The sequence below is a fragment of the Bubalus kerabau genome, chromosome 15 (genome assembly GCF_029407905.1).
Source record: "Bubalus kerabau isolate K-KA32 ecotype Philippines breed swamp buffalo chromosome 15, PCC_UOA_SB_1v2, whole genome shotgun sequence".
Classification (NCBI taxonomy): Eukaryota; Metazoa; Chordata; class Mammalia; order Artiodactyla; family Bovidae; genus Bubalus; species Bubalus kerabau.
This window is the reverse complement of record NC_073638.1, coordinates 11300873-11317975: the sequence shown is the minus strand read 5'-3', so window position 1 is coordinate 11317975 and position 17103 is coordinate 11300873.

Sequence of the window (17103 nt, the reverse complement as noted above, 5' to 3'; positions counted from 1 at the left end):
AATTAATTTTACTTTTAATAGGGAAAAATGTCTGTTGATGGTGATATTAATAGATTAATATATACTGTAATACAATTGCTGTAAACATTACCATTCTAGATGTTAAAATAACATCTACTTCATATATAGTACCCTTAGAGAAGGAGACTGATTCAAAACTTAAGCAGAAGTAATAAATTCTATATATGAGGTCAATTTAGGAAAATTTTAGTAAGTTGCTGATGTGATAATATCAAATCTGTACTTAAATTACCAAATTCCATAAAATAATAAAAAGAGAAGGATTTAAAACACTGACACAGACAGGAATATAATGTAACTAAATGTATCAAATATGAGTGGAGATAAACAAAATGAAACTCACATTGGAAAAGTACAAGTTAGTGTATTCAGTGAAATAAAATTTTAAATAAGCATAAAATGAAGGTCAAATGCTAGACATGGCAATGTCCAAAGAAATTTAGTGAGATATGATCAGAAAAATGAGACCTTTTCTCATTTGTGAGAAAAAGTGGACCACCTGATTTTAAATCCAAATAGAGACCAATATCTGTATTAAATCTTTATTTATTTTATTTTCTAAGATTAATTGAAAAACTTGTTGAGCACAAGTATTTGTTTACTATTGTTCACCAAATCAACATAAACCAAAAAATATTGATTAATTTCCCCCTTAAAGTAGCAAATAATAATATTTAGAACATAAAATGAGAGGGCCTGAAAGTCTTTATAGGAGGTAGCATAGTAAAGTAGACAGGAAATTTGAAAAATCTGCTCCAAAATCACATAAGAAATGCTTGATCAAAACTAATATTTGTCATCTTTTTTTTTTCCCTTCAAAATCCAGGTATCAAATATTTTTTTTCTGAATTAGAATTAAATAAGTAATGGTATATAAGAAGAGAAAATTAATTTTTTAAGATATGAACCACACCCATAAAAGTTAATATTCCATATAAAATAAATATATGTAAAATTTTAACACATTTGTTTGCTATTAATCTCAGGTAAATAAATATACCCCTTGTGGGGAGTGACTTCAATTGAATAGATTATGTTGCAATCTCACAAAGAAAAGAAATTTGTTTACCATTCATCATATACTGTTTTCAGCATATGATGGAAATGTGGAATGACAGCAAAATTCAGCATTTAATTAAAAGCACAAAACACATCACTTTATTATATGAGTGCACTTCAACAGTGAAATAGTACATTAGACTTACTTTTTGGCAAAAGACAGTTGATTTTAATTTTATTTTAATGTGACAAAGCTAGATATATTTTGAATGGGATATAAAAAATGAAGTAACTAATTTTTTATGACCCTTAAAGATCTGAAAGCAATCTGTAAGAGTGAAAGGGTGTTTGCCCTGTACATCTGGATGAGGTCCAGTTTGGGTAATTGCATGCCACCTGCCAAATTTTCTCCCTGTAGTTTCCAGACTGCAGAGCTGTTAGGCAGCTGCTACATGCTCTCACAGTGATGGTTGCAATTTTGCAATGAACAAAATGGCCCTCTTTTCTTTATTTGTTCAAAGATTTAATAGAAATCAATACTATCATTAATTGTCTTGGAAAAATATATGCATATCAGAGAATCTTTTTACACAGAATCTACAACCTCTAAGCCATTTAACACTAAAGTTAAAAAATAATAATTATTGTTTTTCCTGAATGATTTCTATTACATAGTGTAAGTATCTAAGCTGGAATCAAGATTGCCAGGAGATATATCAACAACCTCAGAAATGCAGATGACACCATTCTAATGGCAGAAATTGAAGATGAACTAAAGAGCCTCTGATGAGGGTGAAAGAGGAAAATGAAAAAAGCTAACTTAAAACTCAGTTGAAAAAACCAAGATGATGGCATCCAGTTCCATCACTTCACAGCAAAGAGAAGGGGAAAAGTGGAATCAGGGACAGATTTTCTTTTCTTGGGCTCTAAAATGACTAGCATGCTGCAGTCCATGAGGTCACAAAGAGTCGAACAGGACTGAGTAACTGAACTGAACTAAACTGAAAATAACTGTAGACAGTGACAGCAGCCATGAAATTAAAAGATGCTTGTTCCTTAGAAGAAAAACTATGACAAACCTAGACAGTGTATTAAAAATCAGAGACATTAGTGTGCTGACAAAAGTCAGTATAGTCCAGGCTATGGTTTTTCCAGTAGTCATGTATGGATGTGATCATAACAAAGGCTGAGTTCACATAATGAAGGCTGAGCAACCAAAGAATTGATGCTTTTGTATTGTGGTGCTGGAGAAGACTCTTGAGAGTCCCTTGGGCTGCAAGGACATCAAACCACTCAACCCTAAAGGAAATCAACCCTGAATATTCATTGGAAGGACTGATGCTGAAGCTCCAATAATTTGGCCCTCTGATACAAAGATCTGACTCATTGGAAAAGACCCTGATGCTGGGAAATATTGAGAGCAGCAGAGGATGAGATGGTTAGATAGCATCACTGACTCAATGGACATGAGTTTCAGCAAACATTGGGAGATAATGAAGGACAGGGAAGCCTGGTGTGCTCTAGTCCATGGGGTCACAGAGTCTTAGTGACTGAACAACAAGAAGTAGGGGATTTTTTTTTTTTTTTTTTTATTTCAGTAGCATAGGTGAAGTTTGGATGAAGATGATGACCGGATCCACGTTATGATGGGCAAAGATATTCATGCTCAAGTCATAAAGAATTAATATTATAAGGCTTACCTAGTATTTAGGTTTTCATTTCCATTACTCTGGAAGAATTCATTACAGCACTTAAAACCACCTCAGGGCTTCCCTGGTGAGTCAAATGGTGAAGAATCCACCTGCAATGCAGGAGACCTGAATTTGATTTCTGGGTTGGGAAGTTCAGGGCATGGCAACCCACTCCAGTATTCTAGCCTGGAGTATCCCCATAGACACAGGAGCCTGGAAGGCTACTGTCCCTGGGATTATAGAGAGTTGGAGACAAGTGATCAACTAAGCACAGCAGAGCAGCTTATATAGTAACTTATATTTTCCTAATGTGAATATCATTTATTATTTTCTCCTCATATTTATCTTTAGATTCACATCATAGTCTTGTCTTTGTTAATTTTCTCAATTCTTTCCCAATTAGACTTTCCATTTCCCAATTGCTATTCTTCTCCCTCTTTTCCTATCAATCATGAAAATTACTCAGATAGGACATTTGAAAATTGAGGATCCCTCAACTTTATTTTTGAGACTATATGGATTACAAAGGTATTTTTCAGAAAACAAGACTCAAGTTTTCTGGAAAACACATATGTGCACGAGTGCGCACATCCCCCCCCCCCATATCAGTCGGTTATTTATTGCACTCTTATTCAATTTTATATTTTAATTTGAACTTTGTCTCCTAGGAGAAAAACTTTGATTCCCCCACATGTAGTTAAATTCAGGTTATTTTGCTACTTTTTATTATAGAAATCTTTTTTTTTTTTTTTTTTTTTTGCTTGCATCAAGGTTGTTCACTTAACTTTTAATTATGTTCGTGTTTTTACAATTTTAGAGTTACTTTCTGTGTTCTCCACTAGGGTGTAGTTTTCATGAAAGCAAGGCATTTTGTGTAAGCACTTTATAAATATTTCTGGAGTTAATCAGTAACACTTTGGGAAATAGTAATTCTATGCCATTTGCACTTAGAGCTTAATTTTATTTTTTTTTGTACATATATTTAATGTTGAGCATTTAATATTTATTAATCATGATTCTAATTTGCTTCACATACATCATTTAGCTTTCATAACAATTAAATGAATGATCATTAATAGTGTCATTTTACAAGCTAGGAAAAAATATGTAGATATGATATACACTTCCCACTGGAAAGTAACACAACTGAATTTATTTATTTTTTTAATTTTTTTTAACTTTACAATATTGTATTGGTTTTGCTATACATCAACAAGCATCCACCACGGGTGTACACGTGTTCCCCATCCTGAACCCTCCTCCCTCCTCCCTCCCCATACCATCCCTCTGGGTTGTCCCAGTGCACCAGCCCCAAGCATCCTGTATCCTGCATCGAACCTGGACTGGTGATTCATTTCTTATATGATATTATACATGTTTAAATGCCATTCTCCCAAATTATCCCACCCTCTCTCTCTCCCACAGAGTCCAAAAGGCTGTTCTATACATCTCTGTCTCTTTTGCTCTCTCACATACAGGGTTATCATTACCGTCTTTCTAAATTCCTTAAAAAACTAGAAATAGAACTGCCTTATGACCCAGCAATCCACGTGCTGGGCATACACACTGAAGAAACCAGAATTGAAAGAGACACATGTACCCCAATGTTCATCGCAGCACTGTTTATAATAGCCAGGACATGGAAGCAACCTAGATGTCCATCAGCAGATGAATGGATAAGAAAGGTGTGGTACATATACACAATGGAATATTACTCAGCCATTAAAAAGAATACATTTGAATCAGTTCTAATGAGGTGGATGAAACTGAAGCCTATTATACAGAGTGAAGTAAGCCAGAAAGAAAACACAAATACAGTATAGTAACACAACTGAATTTAAATAAAGTTGTCTGACTTTAAAATCTATATTCTTGGTATTTTGCTAACCACTATGTTTTATTCTAAATCTCTCTAATGAGAGCTTTTATATAATAAGCTTCATATTTTGTGGAATTTGGTGATAATTATATCAAATTTAGAACAGTATAGTTTAGATTATGGATTGAAATTCTATGAATGATTTTTTTTTTCTGTCAAATTCTGTTACAATCAATATGCATCTTACAAAATGTCAAAAGCTGAAGAGCTAAAACCAATTTTTTAATTTTAGGTAGAAACAAGTAGATTTTTCAGTGCAATATTTTAAAACTGTGTACTGATAGAAAGACCAAAAGTTTCTCTTAAATCAGCCCAATATAATCCAAAAGAGAAAGTAACAATCTCATTCATCACAATAACTATTACTTTCTCAGTACATACTAGATCCAGGGTTTCATCTAGGTTAGTTTGCTATAATAATTTCAAAAGCACATGTCTATTTAATGATTATTTTATTCTAGGCTGATATTAGATCTTCAGTAAGTACGTTAGTCACTAGGAATACAAACAGTGGTTCAATGGTTCTGAGATTCAGGCTGTTCACCAGGTAAATTAAAACCAGAATCTGAGGTTGCAAATCAGACATCATCAGATGACTCCAATGTATAGCAAAAGTAGAGAATGCTGTTCTAGTGAAGTGACAATAGCCAGAACTTATGAATTAAATACTAGAGTCAGAATGATAGAGGGAGGAACGAGATTTAAGATTCTTCTATTATAAATTTGCTTCCCTGATAGCTCAAACACTAAAGAATTGGCCTGCAATGCAGGGGACCTGGGTTCTATCCCTGGGTTGGGAAGATCCATTGGAGAAGGCAATGGCAACCTGCACCAGTATTCCTGCCAGGAGAATTCCATGGAAAGAGGAGTCTGGTGGGCTATAGTCCTTGGGGGTGACAAAGAGTTGCACATGACAGCGATTAACACTTTCCCTTTCACATTATAAATTTAATTGTATCTTTGATATCTTAATTGTTTCTTCTTATAATCACTCACCTTAGTTGAATCTTGCCTTTAGTCTAAAGCAACAGGCTCTTCTGAAACCCCATTTTAGGTGCAATCCATTGACACCCCTACACTTAACATCTCTCAGAAGCAAGGAAATAGTCAACTTTTCTTATTTTCCCATCCCTTTTATAATCTGTTGTCCTAAACCTGCATACATTTTTTGTTGTTGTTGTTGCTTATTTGTTTTGTTCTCTCATATCATTTACTGTGCCCCTTCTATCTATTTATATCCTTGGCTCATGCACTATGGCTGGAGACTTTGTTCCTCCAAGGATGCTTCATTCAGCAGAAGCTCAAAGTCTTTGACTTGCTCAAATTATAGGATCTTCAACTTCTTTCCATTTAAATCTATCAAGTGTACATTTAATCTACATTTTGTTATCATATAGAAGTGCTCTTCCACATACACTAGAATTTTAAAATGGTATTATTTATACATAAACTTACATTCTTTCAGACTATTAATTTCTTATCCCCACCAAAAATGTCCTTCAAATTTACTGAAGGAAGTATTTATTCACCAATTTATTACTGTATATTAGCTTTCAAAAGCATTTAATAATTTTCTAACTTACTGTAAAACCTATAATCCATACCTTGGACTACCTTGGTACCTTCCTTAGATTTTAAACACTTTAATTTTACACTTTATCATTTCTTCCATTTTCTGCATCAGAAAAATTCTTTTCAGAAAATTGTCAAGGGTAATTTTTCTTAACATTTGAGAAATAAAAAAAAAAAATCACATAATCAAAGACAGAAACTTTTTGGTTGACATGGTTAATGGAAAGTCTAGGAATATTTACATTATAAATGATTTGCTCTCAAAAGCACAAACCTCACCATATTATCAGAACATAATCTACCACTGCCTTTAGAGTCATATCATAATTTTCTGTGTAATCATGCTGAAACATTAAATGATACACCATAGTTAAAACAGATAAATAGATGGACAGAGACATACAAACATATTGAGTTTTGAATGAATATATTGAAAGTTGAAAGGATGGATAATTGGAATATAAACTTACTAGGTCACATTCATTTTTTTCCCTCTAGGAAAGAAGTTGTCCTTCTAGGAAACCAACCGAATTTTTCAACAGGTAAACTGCAAGAAAAAGAGAAGACATATTTGCAGATTTAAAGACAAGATATATTTAAAATATTTGAATCATGACTCAACTAAACTTTCAAAAATACAGCATTTATGTGATAACAAGAAATTATGAGTACTGCCTAGTATTACATGATATAGTTATTTTGTGCATGTTAATGATATTATGGCTATAATTTTAAGAAAGAAAGATTTTCAGATATGCATATGGTAATACTTATGTATGAAATTATGTGAAGTGTTGGATTTTCTTCAAAATAATTTGAGCCAGGAACGAAAGATAGGGGTAAAAAGGAGAAAGAATGGCTGAATTTGATGATTATGAAATCTTTGTGATGTGTACATGGAAGTTCATTAATCTAATCTTTCTCTGTACGTATGTGATTGAAATTTTCCATAACAAAATGTTAAAATACAATTTTCTAAAGTAAATTTTAAGTAGTCTTTCACACAAATTATTTTGATGCACTCAAATTATTGACAGCATTAGTAATATAATCTTTATTAACTCAAGTAATATTTGACACATCAATTTTTGCCATCAGATATTCAAATCTTAAAAAGATGATATAATAAAATACTTCTCATAGTGAGTCTTCTTTTTCTTGTCTCTGACACTTTAGAGTTAGCTTTCAGTCCAAAGACATTGGGACAGCCCTGTTTCATGCCAGTCAGGAGCCAGTGGTAAGTCTGACTGTAGAAAGTGCAGGAAAAGGACACTGAATGACTAGACACTGTGACAAGAACAGCTTTGTGAAATGGAGAAGAGAAAAAACCTTGTTGTGTAAAATTTTACTTGAAATACCACTGCACTTGCACACTAAGGTTTATGATAACATTATGTAAAATGAAAACTTGAAAATAAATGAACTTCAATGTGATTCTGGAAGACATGGCTGTGTAGTACCAGACCATGCATACACCACATAAAATAAATTGAGATAAATAAGAATCAGCAAATAAAATGAGTTGCTGAATACAATTTGTCATCCTATCTCTCTCTGTATTTTTAATAGTGTACTCTCTCACACATTCTCTCTTTTTCTCTCACAGTAGGTTCTAGTTTAACTGATGTAAAAAACTAATGGCAATTCTCAGCAATAGATTTTATTGGGTGAGCAGAAAAGAGGGCCAGCAAGGGAGCAGATAAGGAATAATTATAATGTCTTTATAGCATATTTTTGCTATTCTTGCTAAGAAAGATTTAGTGGATGCTGAAGTACTTTCAGAAAGAGAAGTCATGAAAACACTATGAATTAAACACTCATTTAGTCCTAAGACTACGTTTAGAGAACCTCCTTAAGGTTTTCCTCAGTAGGTCAGACTTTTCACATGAAAACTTAAATGTTTAAGGAACAAGACAAAACCGGTCCATGTTCATAAAGGCTGGACGTGGAACCATTGTTGGGTAACGCTCACTGCATTTTATTGATTGAAGCAGTCAGAGGTCACCCCCAGATTCAAAAAGAGGGATATTCTAACTTATTGATTAGAGAAACATAAAAAAAAAGAGAGAGAGAGCTCCTTATTTACTTAGTCCATCATAGAAAGAAAAAGGAAAGAAAATTTTCTTTAAAAATTGACTTGCAAGGCAAGATTTTGAAAACAGGAAATTCAGAGTTATTAACGAGATTCTGTGATGTAGAGATCTTAAAAACTGAGAGAATCATTGCTGCTGTAGGGAATTCTGGCTTATGTTGGCACACAGCTGAATTCCTGTTCAAAAATTGCTCCCAAAGGAATTTTAATTTACTCAAAAGTCAACCCTTTCATGGGGCAAATCACATGCTTTGACTGGCTGATGTGAGGTACAAAGACCTGGGATTCTTCCGTTCAATTTGGAATGATGCTCCAGAGTTTCCTGTTGAACTTCTTAGCAACTCAAGTTCTCCCTCTGTGCACATCTGCTTTCTTCTTTTTTCATTGGAGTACCCCACAAAAAATATCTTCTTACACAAAACTGAGTTATAACACTTGCTATGCAAAAATTTGTAATTCACAAATGTAAATCTTATTGTTTTTTGACACAAAAGATTCTGTATACTTATACTTTTGATTTACTAATCAAATCAGTCATAAGACCTTTATTTGAAATATGATGCATATAGTTATTTTAATTATTTTAAAAATATTTTTATAAGAAGCATTTAATGACCAAAAGTCCTAACTTTGGACTGAATGGCAGTTCACTGTTTTTAGAGAGGTTATTTGTTAATAAATTCTACAATCAGACATTTCCTCCTCTGAAGTTCAAACACATTACAATGTCATTATTTATAAACCTGTGCTAATTCACTGTCTATTTTAGAGGAATTGGGGCTTATCTGAAAACAAAATCCCTACTGTCAAGCAGCTTAAAAGTACAAAAGAGGAGAAGGCAATCAGAACTGCAGGGGGGCTGCAAATCACATTGATTTTAAGATTAAAAATATGAGATAGAATGAGTCAAAAGTAATGCAAATTTCATGCCAAGATCAACCAAAACAAAGTTATTTTGTTCAGTTCACAAAACTATAGCTTTTATAATCATTTTCTTTCTCTTTTTTCACCTGCTTTATCTGTTCCTAAGCCTTAAAAAGTGCTGACAGGCTGTGAGGCCACACATATTGACACTAAGTATTTTGTGCCCAGGGCAAAACTATTAGAATAATTATATTTGAATTTTTCAATACAAATCCTTCTACCCAGTGACTCTCTATTCATATAACTGACCTAATTTTCCAGAGAAGTCAAGTAGAACCTTTTACTCTCCTCTGAACCTGCCCCATTTTCTTTGACCATTAGTGTTTCTATTTTCTTTGAGTGTGCATGCTAATTGGCTTCATTCATGTCCCACTCTTTGCAATGCTATGGACTGTAGCCTGCCTAGCTCCTCCTTTCATGGGATTCTCCAGGCAAGAATACTAAAGTGGGTGGCCATTTCTTTCTTCAGGGGATCTTCCAGAGCCAAGGTTCAAACCTGAGTATCTTATGTCTCCTGCATTGGCAGGTGGGTTCCGTACCACTAGCGCCATCCGGGAAGCTTTATTTCCTTCATTTTTCACCTTTGATACAGACTTTTCTCAATGTTAAGGCCCCTGTTGGTATCGACACACTCTTTTCATCTACTTTTCATCTTTTTTTTTTTTTTTTTTTTTTAACTTCACACATCCTCGCTATTGCTAGGTCACTTCAGTCGTGTCCGACTCTGTGTGACCCCATAGATGGCAGCCCACCAGGCTCCCCCGTCCCTGGGATTCTCCAGGCAAGAATACTGGAGTGGGTTGCCATTTCCTTCTCCAATGCATGAAAGTGAAAAGTGAAGTCGCTCAGTCGTGTCTGACTCTTAGCGACCCCATGGACTGCAGCCTACCAGGCTTCTCTGTCCATGGGATTTTCCAGGCAAGAGTACTGGAGTATTGCCTTCTCCATCACACATCCTTAATATTAAAAAAAAATAAAACTAATAAGCTTACATTTGTATTTTCAGTCTTACCTCTCTTCTGAAACCCAGTTCCTCTTTGTAAGATGTGTCTAGAGAATTTCCACTAAATGTTACACCATTTTTCACCAATCAACATGCTCAAACTTGTCTTCAGCTTTCTACCATGAACTATAAATTAATTACTCCTTATTATTATATCAATTTTAATAACATCAATTTTCTTATACTTTCTCATATTTTAAATCTAGCATTTTCTTTGGTAAATTCCCTTCTCTCAACATATAGCATGAATTCAGATTTTATTATCAAGATTGCCCAGTCCTTGTTTAGTTTGTTACTTACTGTAATCTAGATTCTTATAAACTCATGCCTGGAGTATTAAATTTTATTCATTCAACACTATTAGTTGAACTCCAATAATGTTCCAGGCTCTATATTCAGAACTGGGAAAACAGTTCTTTCAAACACACTAGAGGCCTGAAGTCAAGAACCTTACCTTCTCCAAGAAGAAAAGCAGTATGGTAACACGGCACATGCTGGCAACTGGGGATGAAAAGAAGTGAGAAATTTTCTGATTTATTCTTACTTTCTTATTCTTTAATTCTCCCAGAATATCCATAAATATGCAATATGCTATCTAACCAGAATACAATAGGTATCAAAAGTAATGAAGAAGATAAAAGGTAAAGAAAATGACAATTAGATAACATTAACTACACGACAATGACAGCCTATGAGTAAGTACTTTAGATGACACTGGGTATATTTCTTGAAGAGTAGCTCAGATAATAGTTTATCAATGTAGATAATTACTGGAGGAAATCTTTTCTTAAAATTAAAATGCTTTCTTTTCATTTATCCAGAATCATTGCAACTAATCAGATACCATATTATAAAATATGCTATTGTTTATGAAATAATTTTATGGATATTTGATTTTTTAGGAATTAGTATCTTTTCATTTGATCTCACCTAAAGTTCTTTGAGGGAGCCATTTTGATTCATATTTCTATGTCTTAAGTGCTAGTTCTCTATTTTGTACTTAATATCATTTTATATATAGATATGTACATGTATATGTTATTTTCTTTCTCAGACATTTTAGTTATATCATTCTTCGAATCTGAAATCCCAACTCCTTTAAACTCTTCTAAATAGGTAACTTCTAAAATGGAATCATAGCAGATGTACTATTGTTCACTATTTCTACAAAAATTTATCAAAACTCTTCAGAAGTAGGATTAAAGATTTTAAAGGAAGAACTGCAAATTTTGAACTTTTATAGGGAGATGTCACTGGAAGTCATTTTTTCTATATAATTTTTATATATTTATATATAAATATATATTATAATTTATATATATTATAATTATATTTATATATAATTTTTATATAAATTTATCTATATAATTTAGATACAGCAAAGGATGTTCAGCTTGATAGATGGATCTCAAGTTATCTCGTTCATCTTGCCCAGTGTTTATGGTGAACCAACTGCATATCACACCCGCTGTTCAAAAGCTTTTGTTAAAATGCATGCTGCTGCTTCCACAGTGTTCCTAGGATTCCCAGGACAGCCTGCCTGCCTTGAATTCTGGCACCAGCAAACCATTATTTGAGTTAATTAAGATAATTGTTTTCCCAAAGACTCCTTTGCAAAGAAAAAGTGAAGTCACTAGGGTAGCTTTTTTTTTTTTTTTTAATTTATCTCTATACTGCTATAATTTGTTAATTGCAGTTCAAATAATTAGAAATTTCTGACTATGTCTTACTAGGGAGAAAATTCCTACAGTGAAGAATTGGCCAATTATTCCTATATTTCACATCAAACTTTTTTTTTATATTTTAGACTTGAAGGGATACTCGCTTCTTTTCTAAAGAATAATATCTGTGGCAAGAAGACATGTTTTTGAATCACCCACATAAATATGCTTGCATAGAAATTTGGGACTAATATGGCCTGCAAATTACATCTCAAAAGAAATCAAGTGTAATGTCTATGCCATATATATATATATATATACACATATATATATATATCACATATATGAACTTTTATAATCTCATATCAGTATTTTGAATTGATAATGATTTAATTTTCTTCCCCCAAATTCTCAGCTGGCTCCTATAAATTCCTATTCATCATTTAATTATTCAATAACTTCTAAACTGTGATTAAAAAATAATTTTCAAATGTATTCTCCCCAACTAGTTCCTTTTACAATATTCACATCCCAGCCAAACCATTTTTTATTCCCATATGTGGAATACATTATGCCGACTTCATACCACTACAATTTCTCTTCCCAGGTTTACACATGCCCTCATTTTCATAATCTACTTATCATTCAGTGCCCAATACCCAACTAAAAACAGTCTCTGTAAAGTCTTTCCTGAAAAACTACCCCGTGCCAAATTCATCATTCTTCTATAGTATTATATTATATATAAAATACCAGAGAGACTTGTCTGAATATATCACAAGTAAAGAACGAAGAGATAGAGTTTGAGGAGGCAGTGTACATGAAAAAGAAAGAGCTCGATGAAAGACTTGATTTGGCCTTTATGATGAAGCTTTATTTGGACGAGATCATGGCAAATTTATAAGATGTAAGGAATAGCTGGAGAAGTAATTCAGAGTGATTTCATGGAGAACTCTGTATAAAGGAATATGAAACCTCTGAACAAATTAATGAAGATAATAATATAATAAAATTGGCAGTTTGGGAGGTCCCTATAATTATATTGTAAAAAATGAATTGGAAATTAATAAATGCATCATAAGAACCATAAGAAGTGGTAGTGATGATGATGAAAATGGCAGGGATTTGCACATTTGTAGGCTGTGATTTGGAAAACAATTTGATTTGTAGAATTCGACAACAGTAGTATAAATGTGAGGGAGAGAGAGAAGAAAAAGGTAGAGATGTTCACATATCTCTATTGGGCAATTACTGCCATATTCTAAGATACAGATTATTGTGCCCAAAGTGGAAGGACAATTTTAAGTTGATGAGTTTAGTAAATGTTGTATTAATTTTAAAATGTGTGTTCTAGATCAAAGTGAATATTTCTAGAATACTTACTTTTTTTTTTAACTTTATTTTATTTTTAAACTTTACATAATTGTATTAGTTTTGCCAAATATCAAAATGAATCCGCCACAGGTATACATGTGTTCCCCATCCTGAACCCTCCTCCCTCCTCCCTCCCCATACCATCCCTCTGGGTCGTCCCAGTGCACCAGCCCCAAGCATCCAGTATCGTGCATCGAACCTGGACTGGCAACTCGTTTCATACATGATATTTTACATGTTTCAATGCCATTCTCCCAAATCTTCCCACCCTCTCCCTCTCCCATAGAGTCCATAAGACTGTTCTATACATCAGTGTCTCTTTTGCTGTCTCGTACACAGGGTTATTGTTACCATCTTTCTAAATTCCATATATATGCATTAGTATACTGTATCAGTGTTTTTCTTTCTGGCTTACTTCACTCTGTATAATAGGCTCCAGTTTCATCCACCTCATTAGAACTGATTCAAATGTATTCTTTTTAATGGCTGAGTAATACTCCATTGTGTATATGTACCACAGCTTTCTTATCTATTCATCTGCTGATGGACATCTAGGTTGCATCCATGTCCTGGCTATTATAAACAGTGCTGCAATGAACATTGGGGTACATGTGTCTCTTTCCTTACTTTTTGAATATGCATAACATGCATGTGGGATATATGTGTAGAGAAATTGATCTAGAGAAAGAACTGTGCTATATAATTCTGTTATACATAGAAAACATAAGAATATATACATATATGAATACTTGTATATGAATATAGCATTAATACAATAATACTATATGAATACATATACATATGTATGAGTAAAGGCATTGCTCTTAAAAAGTAGTTAATACAATTAATCTCAAATTATTATTTTTAATATAAATTTATTTATTTCAATTGGAGGCTAATTACTTTACAATATTGTATTGGTTTTGCCATACATCAACATGAATCTGCTATGGGTATACAGATGTTCCCCATCCTGAACCCCTCTCCCTCCTCTGTCCCTGTACCATCCCTCTGGGTCATCCTAGTGTACCAGCCCCAAGCATCCAGTATCATGCATCGAACTGGACTGGCGATTCATTTCATACATGATATTATACATGTTTCAGTGCCATTCTCCCAAATCATCCCACCCTCTCCCTCTCCCACCGAGTCCAAAAGACTGTTCTATACATCTGTGTCTCTTTTGCTATCTCACATACAGGGTTATCATTACCATCTTTCTAAATTCCATATATATGCATTAGTATACTATATTGGTGTTTTTCTTTCTGGCTTACTTAACTCTGTATAATAGGCTCTGGTTTCATCCACCTCATTAGAACTGATTCAAATGTATTCTTTTTAATGGCTGAGTAATACTCCATTGTGTATATGTACCACAGCTTTCTTATCCATTCATCTGCTGATTAAATTAAGGAAAAAGAAAACTATGTAGGAGGGTTTCTGGGAAAATTATTTGTAAGACTGAAACTAAAAGCTGTACCAACTTTATAAAACCTTATACGTTTTATGAATTGAATTTGAATGCAAAGAAAACTGTAAACTTTTCCAATCTTTTATGAGTTGTTATAAAAATCAGACAAAAGCAATTTCAGTTATAGAAATAGATGCAAAAGTTCTTAAATTATTAGCAAGAAAAAACCAGCAATATATATAAAGAAAATAAATTATCATGCCACAATATTTGCTCCATTACCTCTCACCCAGAGGCTAAAGATGTCTTAGCATTAGAAAATATATTAAGTTTTTATGATTTTCTCTTTTTCAGATTAAATATTTGGGGAAACCATCTTGTCCAGAACTACTACACATATGAGATATATGTAACAGATGTATGTAGTAATTATATATTGAATACACAATTAAATTATATATATAATTACAACTTCCCTGGTGGCTCAGATGGTAAAGCGTCTGCCTACAATGTGGGAGACCTGGGTTCAATACCTGGGTTGGGAAGATCTCCTGGAGAAGGAAATGGCAACCCACCCCAGTATTCTTGCCTGGAAAATCCCATGGACGGAGGAACCTGGTAGGCTACTATCTATGGGGTCGCAAAGCGTTGGACACGACTGAGCGACATTTACTTACTTACTATATACATAATTCATGCAGTATAATATAATGTTTTACATGTAATATATATGCAATGTATATTATGCATTTTATATGATTATATATGATATGTTATAAAAGGTATATAATTATTTGCAATCTAAATTATATGTAATGCATATTATATATGTTATATACTGTGTACAATGCATTTTTTTTTGCTTCATGGCTATCTAAATTACTTTAATTTTTCCAGTTTTGCTGAAATAAAATTTATAACAGCATTGTATGCTTGTTATAGTCAAAATAATTTGACTTACATATGTTGTAAAATAATTATCACAATATATTATTTCTGTTCATCCTCTAAGTACAAGAAAAAAGAAAGAAAAGTATTTTTCCTGTGATGTGAACCCTTAGTATTTATTCTTTCCACAATTTTTGTTTTTGTTCAGTTGTTCAATCACTAAGTCATGTCCTACTCTTTGTGACCTTATTGACTTCAGCACTCCAGGCTTCCCTGTCCTTCACTACCTTCCACAGTTTGCTCAAACTCACGTATACCAGAAAGCAGTGCTGATCAGCACCAGAGTTTTAACCTACTCCCTTTCCAACGTGGGCTGGTTCACCCCTCCTTAGGCATTCGCCCCTCCTTGGGCAACCTGGTGGTCTTGCACTCCCAGGAGGTCACCATATTGAGGCCAAACTTCCTAAGACATCCAGTCGACATAGTGCACTGCAGCCCACAACTCCTGGGCTCAAGGGATCTTGCAGCCTCAGCATCCTGGGTAGCTGGGATTACAGGCATGCGTTTTTACACAACAAAGGAAACTATAAGCAAGGCGAAAGGAAAGCCCTCAGAATGGGGGAAAATGATATCAAATGAAACAACTGACAAATAATTAATATCCAAAATATATATGCAGCTCAATACCAGAAAAACAAGCAATCCAATCAAAAAATGGGCAAAAGACCTATACAGACATCTCTCCAAAGAAGATATACAGATGGTTATTAAGGACATGCAAAGATGCTCAACATCACTTACTGCTAGAGAAATGCACATCAAAACCACAGTGAGGTATCAATTTTACAGTGGTCAGAATGGCCATCATCAAAAAGTCTACAAACAATAAATTCTGGAAAGGGTGTGAGGAAAAGGTAACCCTCTTACGCTGTTTCTGGGAATGCAAATTGGTACAGCCACTATGGAGAACAGTGTGGAGATTTCTTAAAAAACTCAGAACAGAACTGCCACATGACCCAGCAATTCCACTGCTGGGCATACACACTGAGGAAACAAGAATTGAAAGAGACACATGTACCCCAGTGTTCACTGCAGCATTATAAACAACAGCTAGGACATGGAAGCAACTTAGATGGCCACTGGCAGATGAATGGATAAGGAAGTTGTGGTACTATACACAATGGAATATTACCCAGCTATAAAAAGGAATACATTTTAGTCTGTTCTAATGAGGTGGATGAACCTGGAACCTATTATACAAAGCAACATCAGAAAAAGAAAGACAAATACCATATATTAGCGCATATATATGGAATTTAGAAAGACATACCAATGATTCTACATACGGGGCAGCAAAGGAGACACAGATACAAAAAACAGACTTTTGGACTCTGTTGGAGAAGGTGAGGGTGGGATAATTTGAGAGAACAGCACCGAAACATGTACATTACCATATGTAAAGTAGACAACCAGTGCAAGTTTGATGTGTGAAGCAAGGCACCCAAAGATTGTGCTCTGGGATAACCCAGAAGGATAAGGTGTGGAGGGAAATGGGAGGGGTGGAAATAGGGGAGACACATGTACA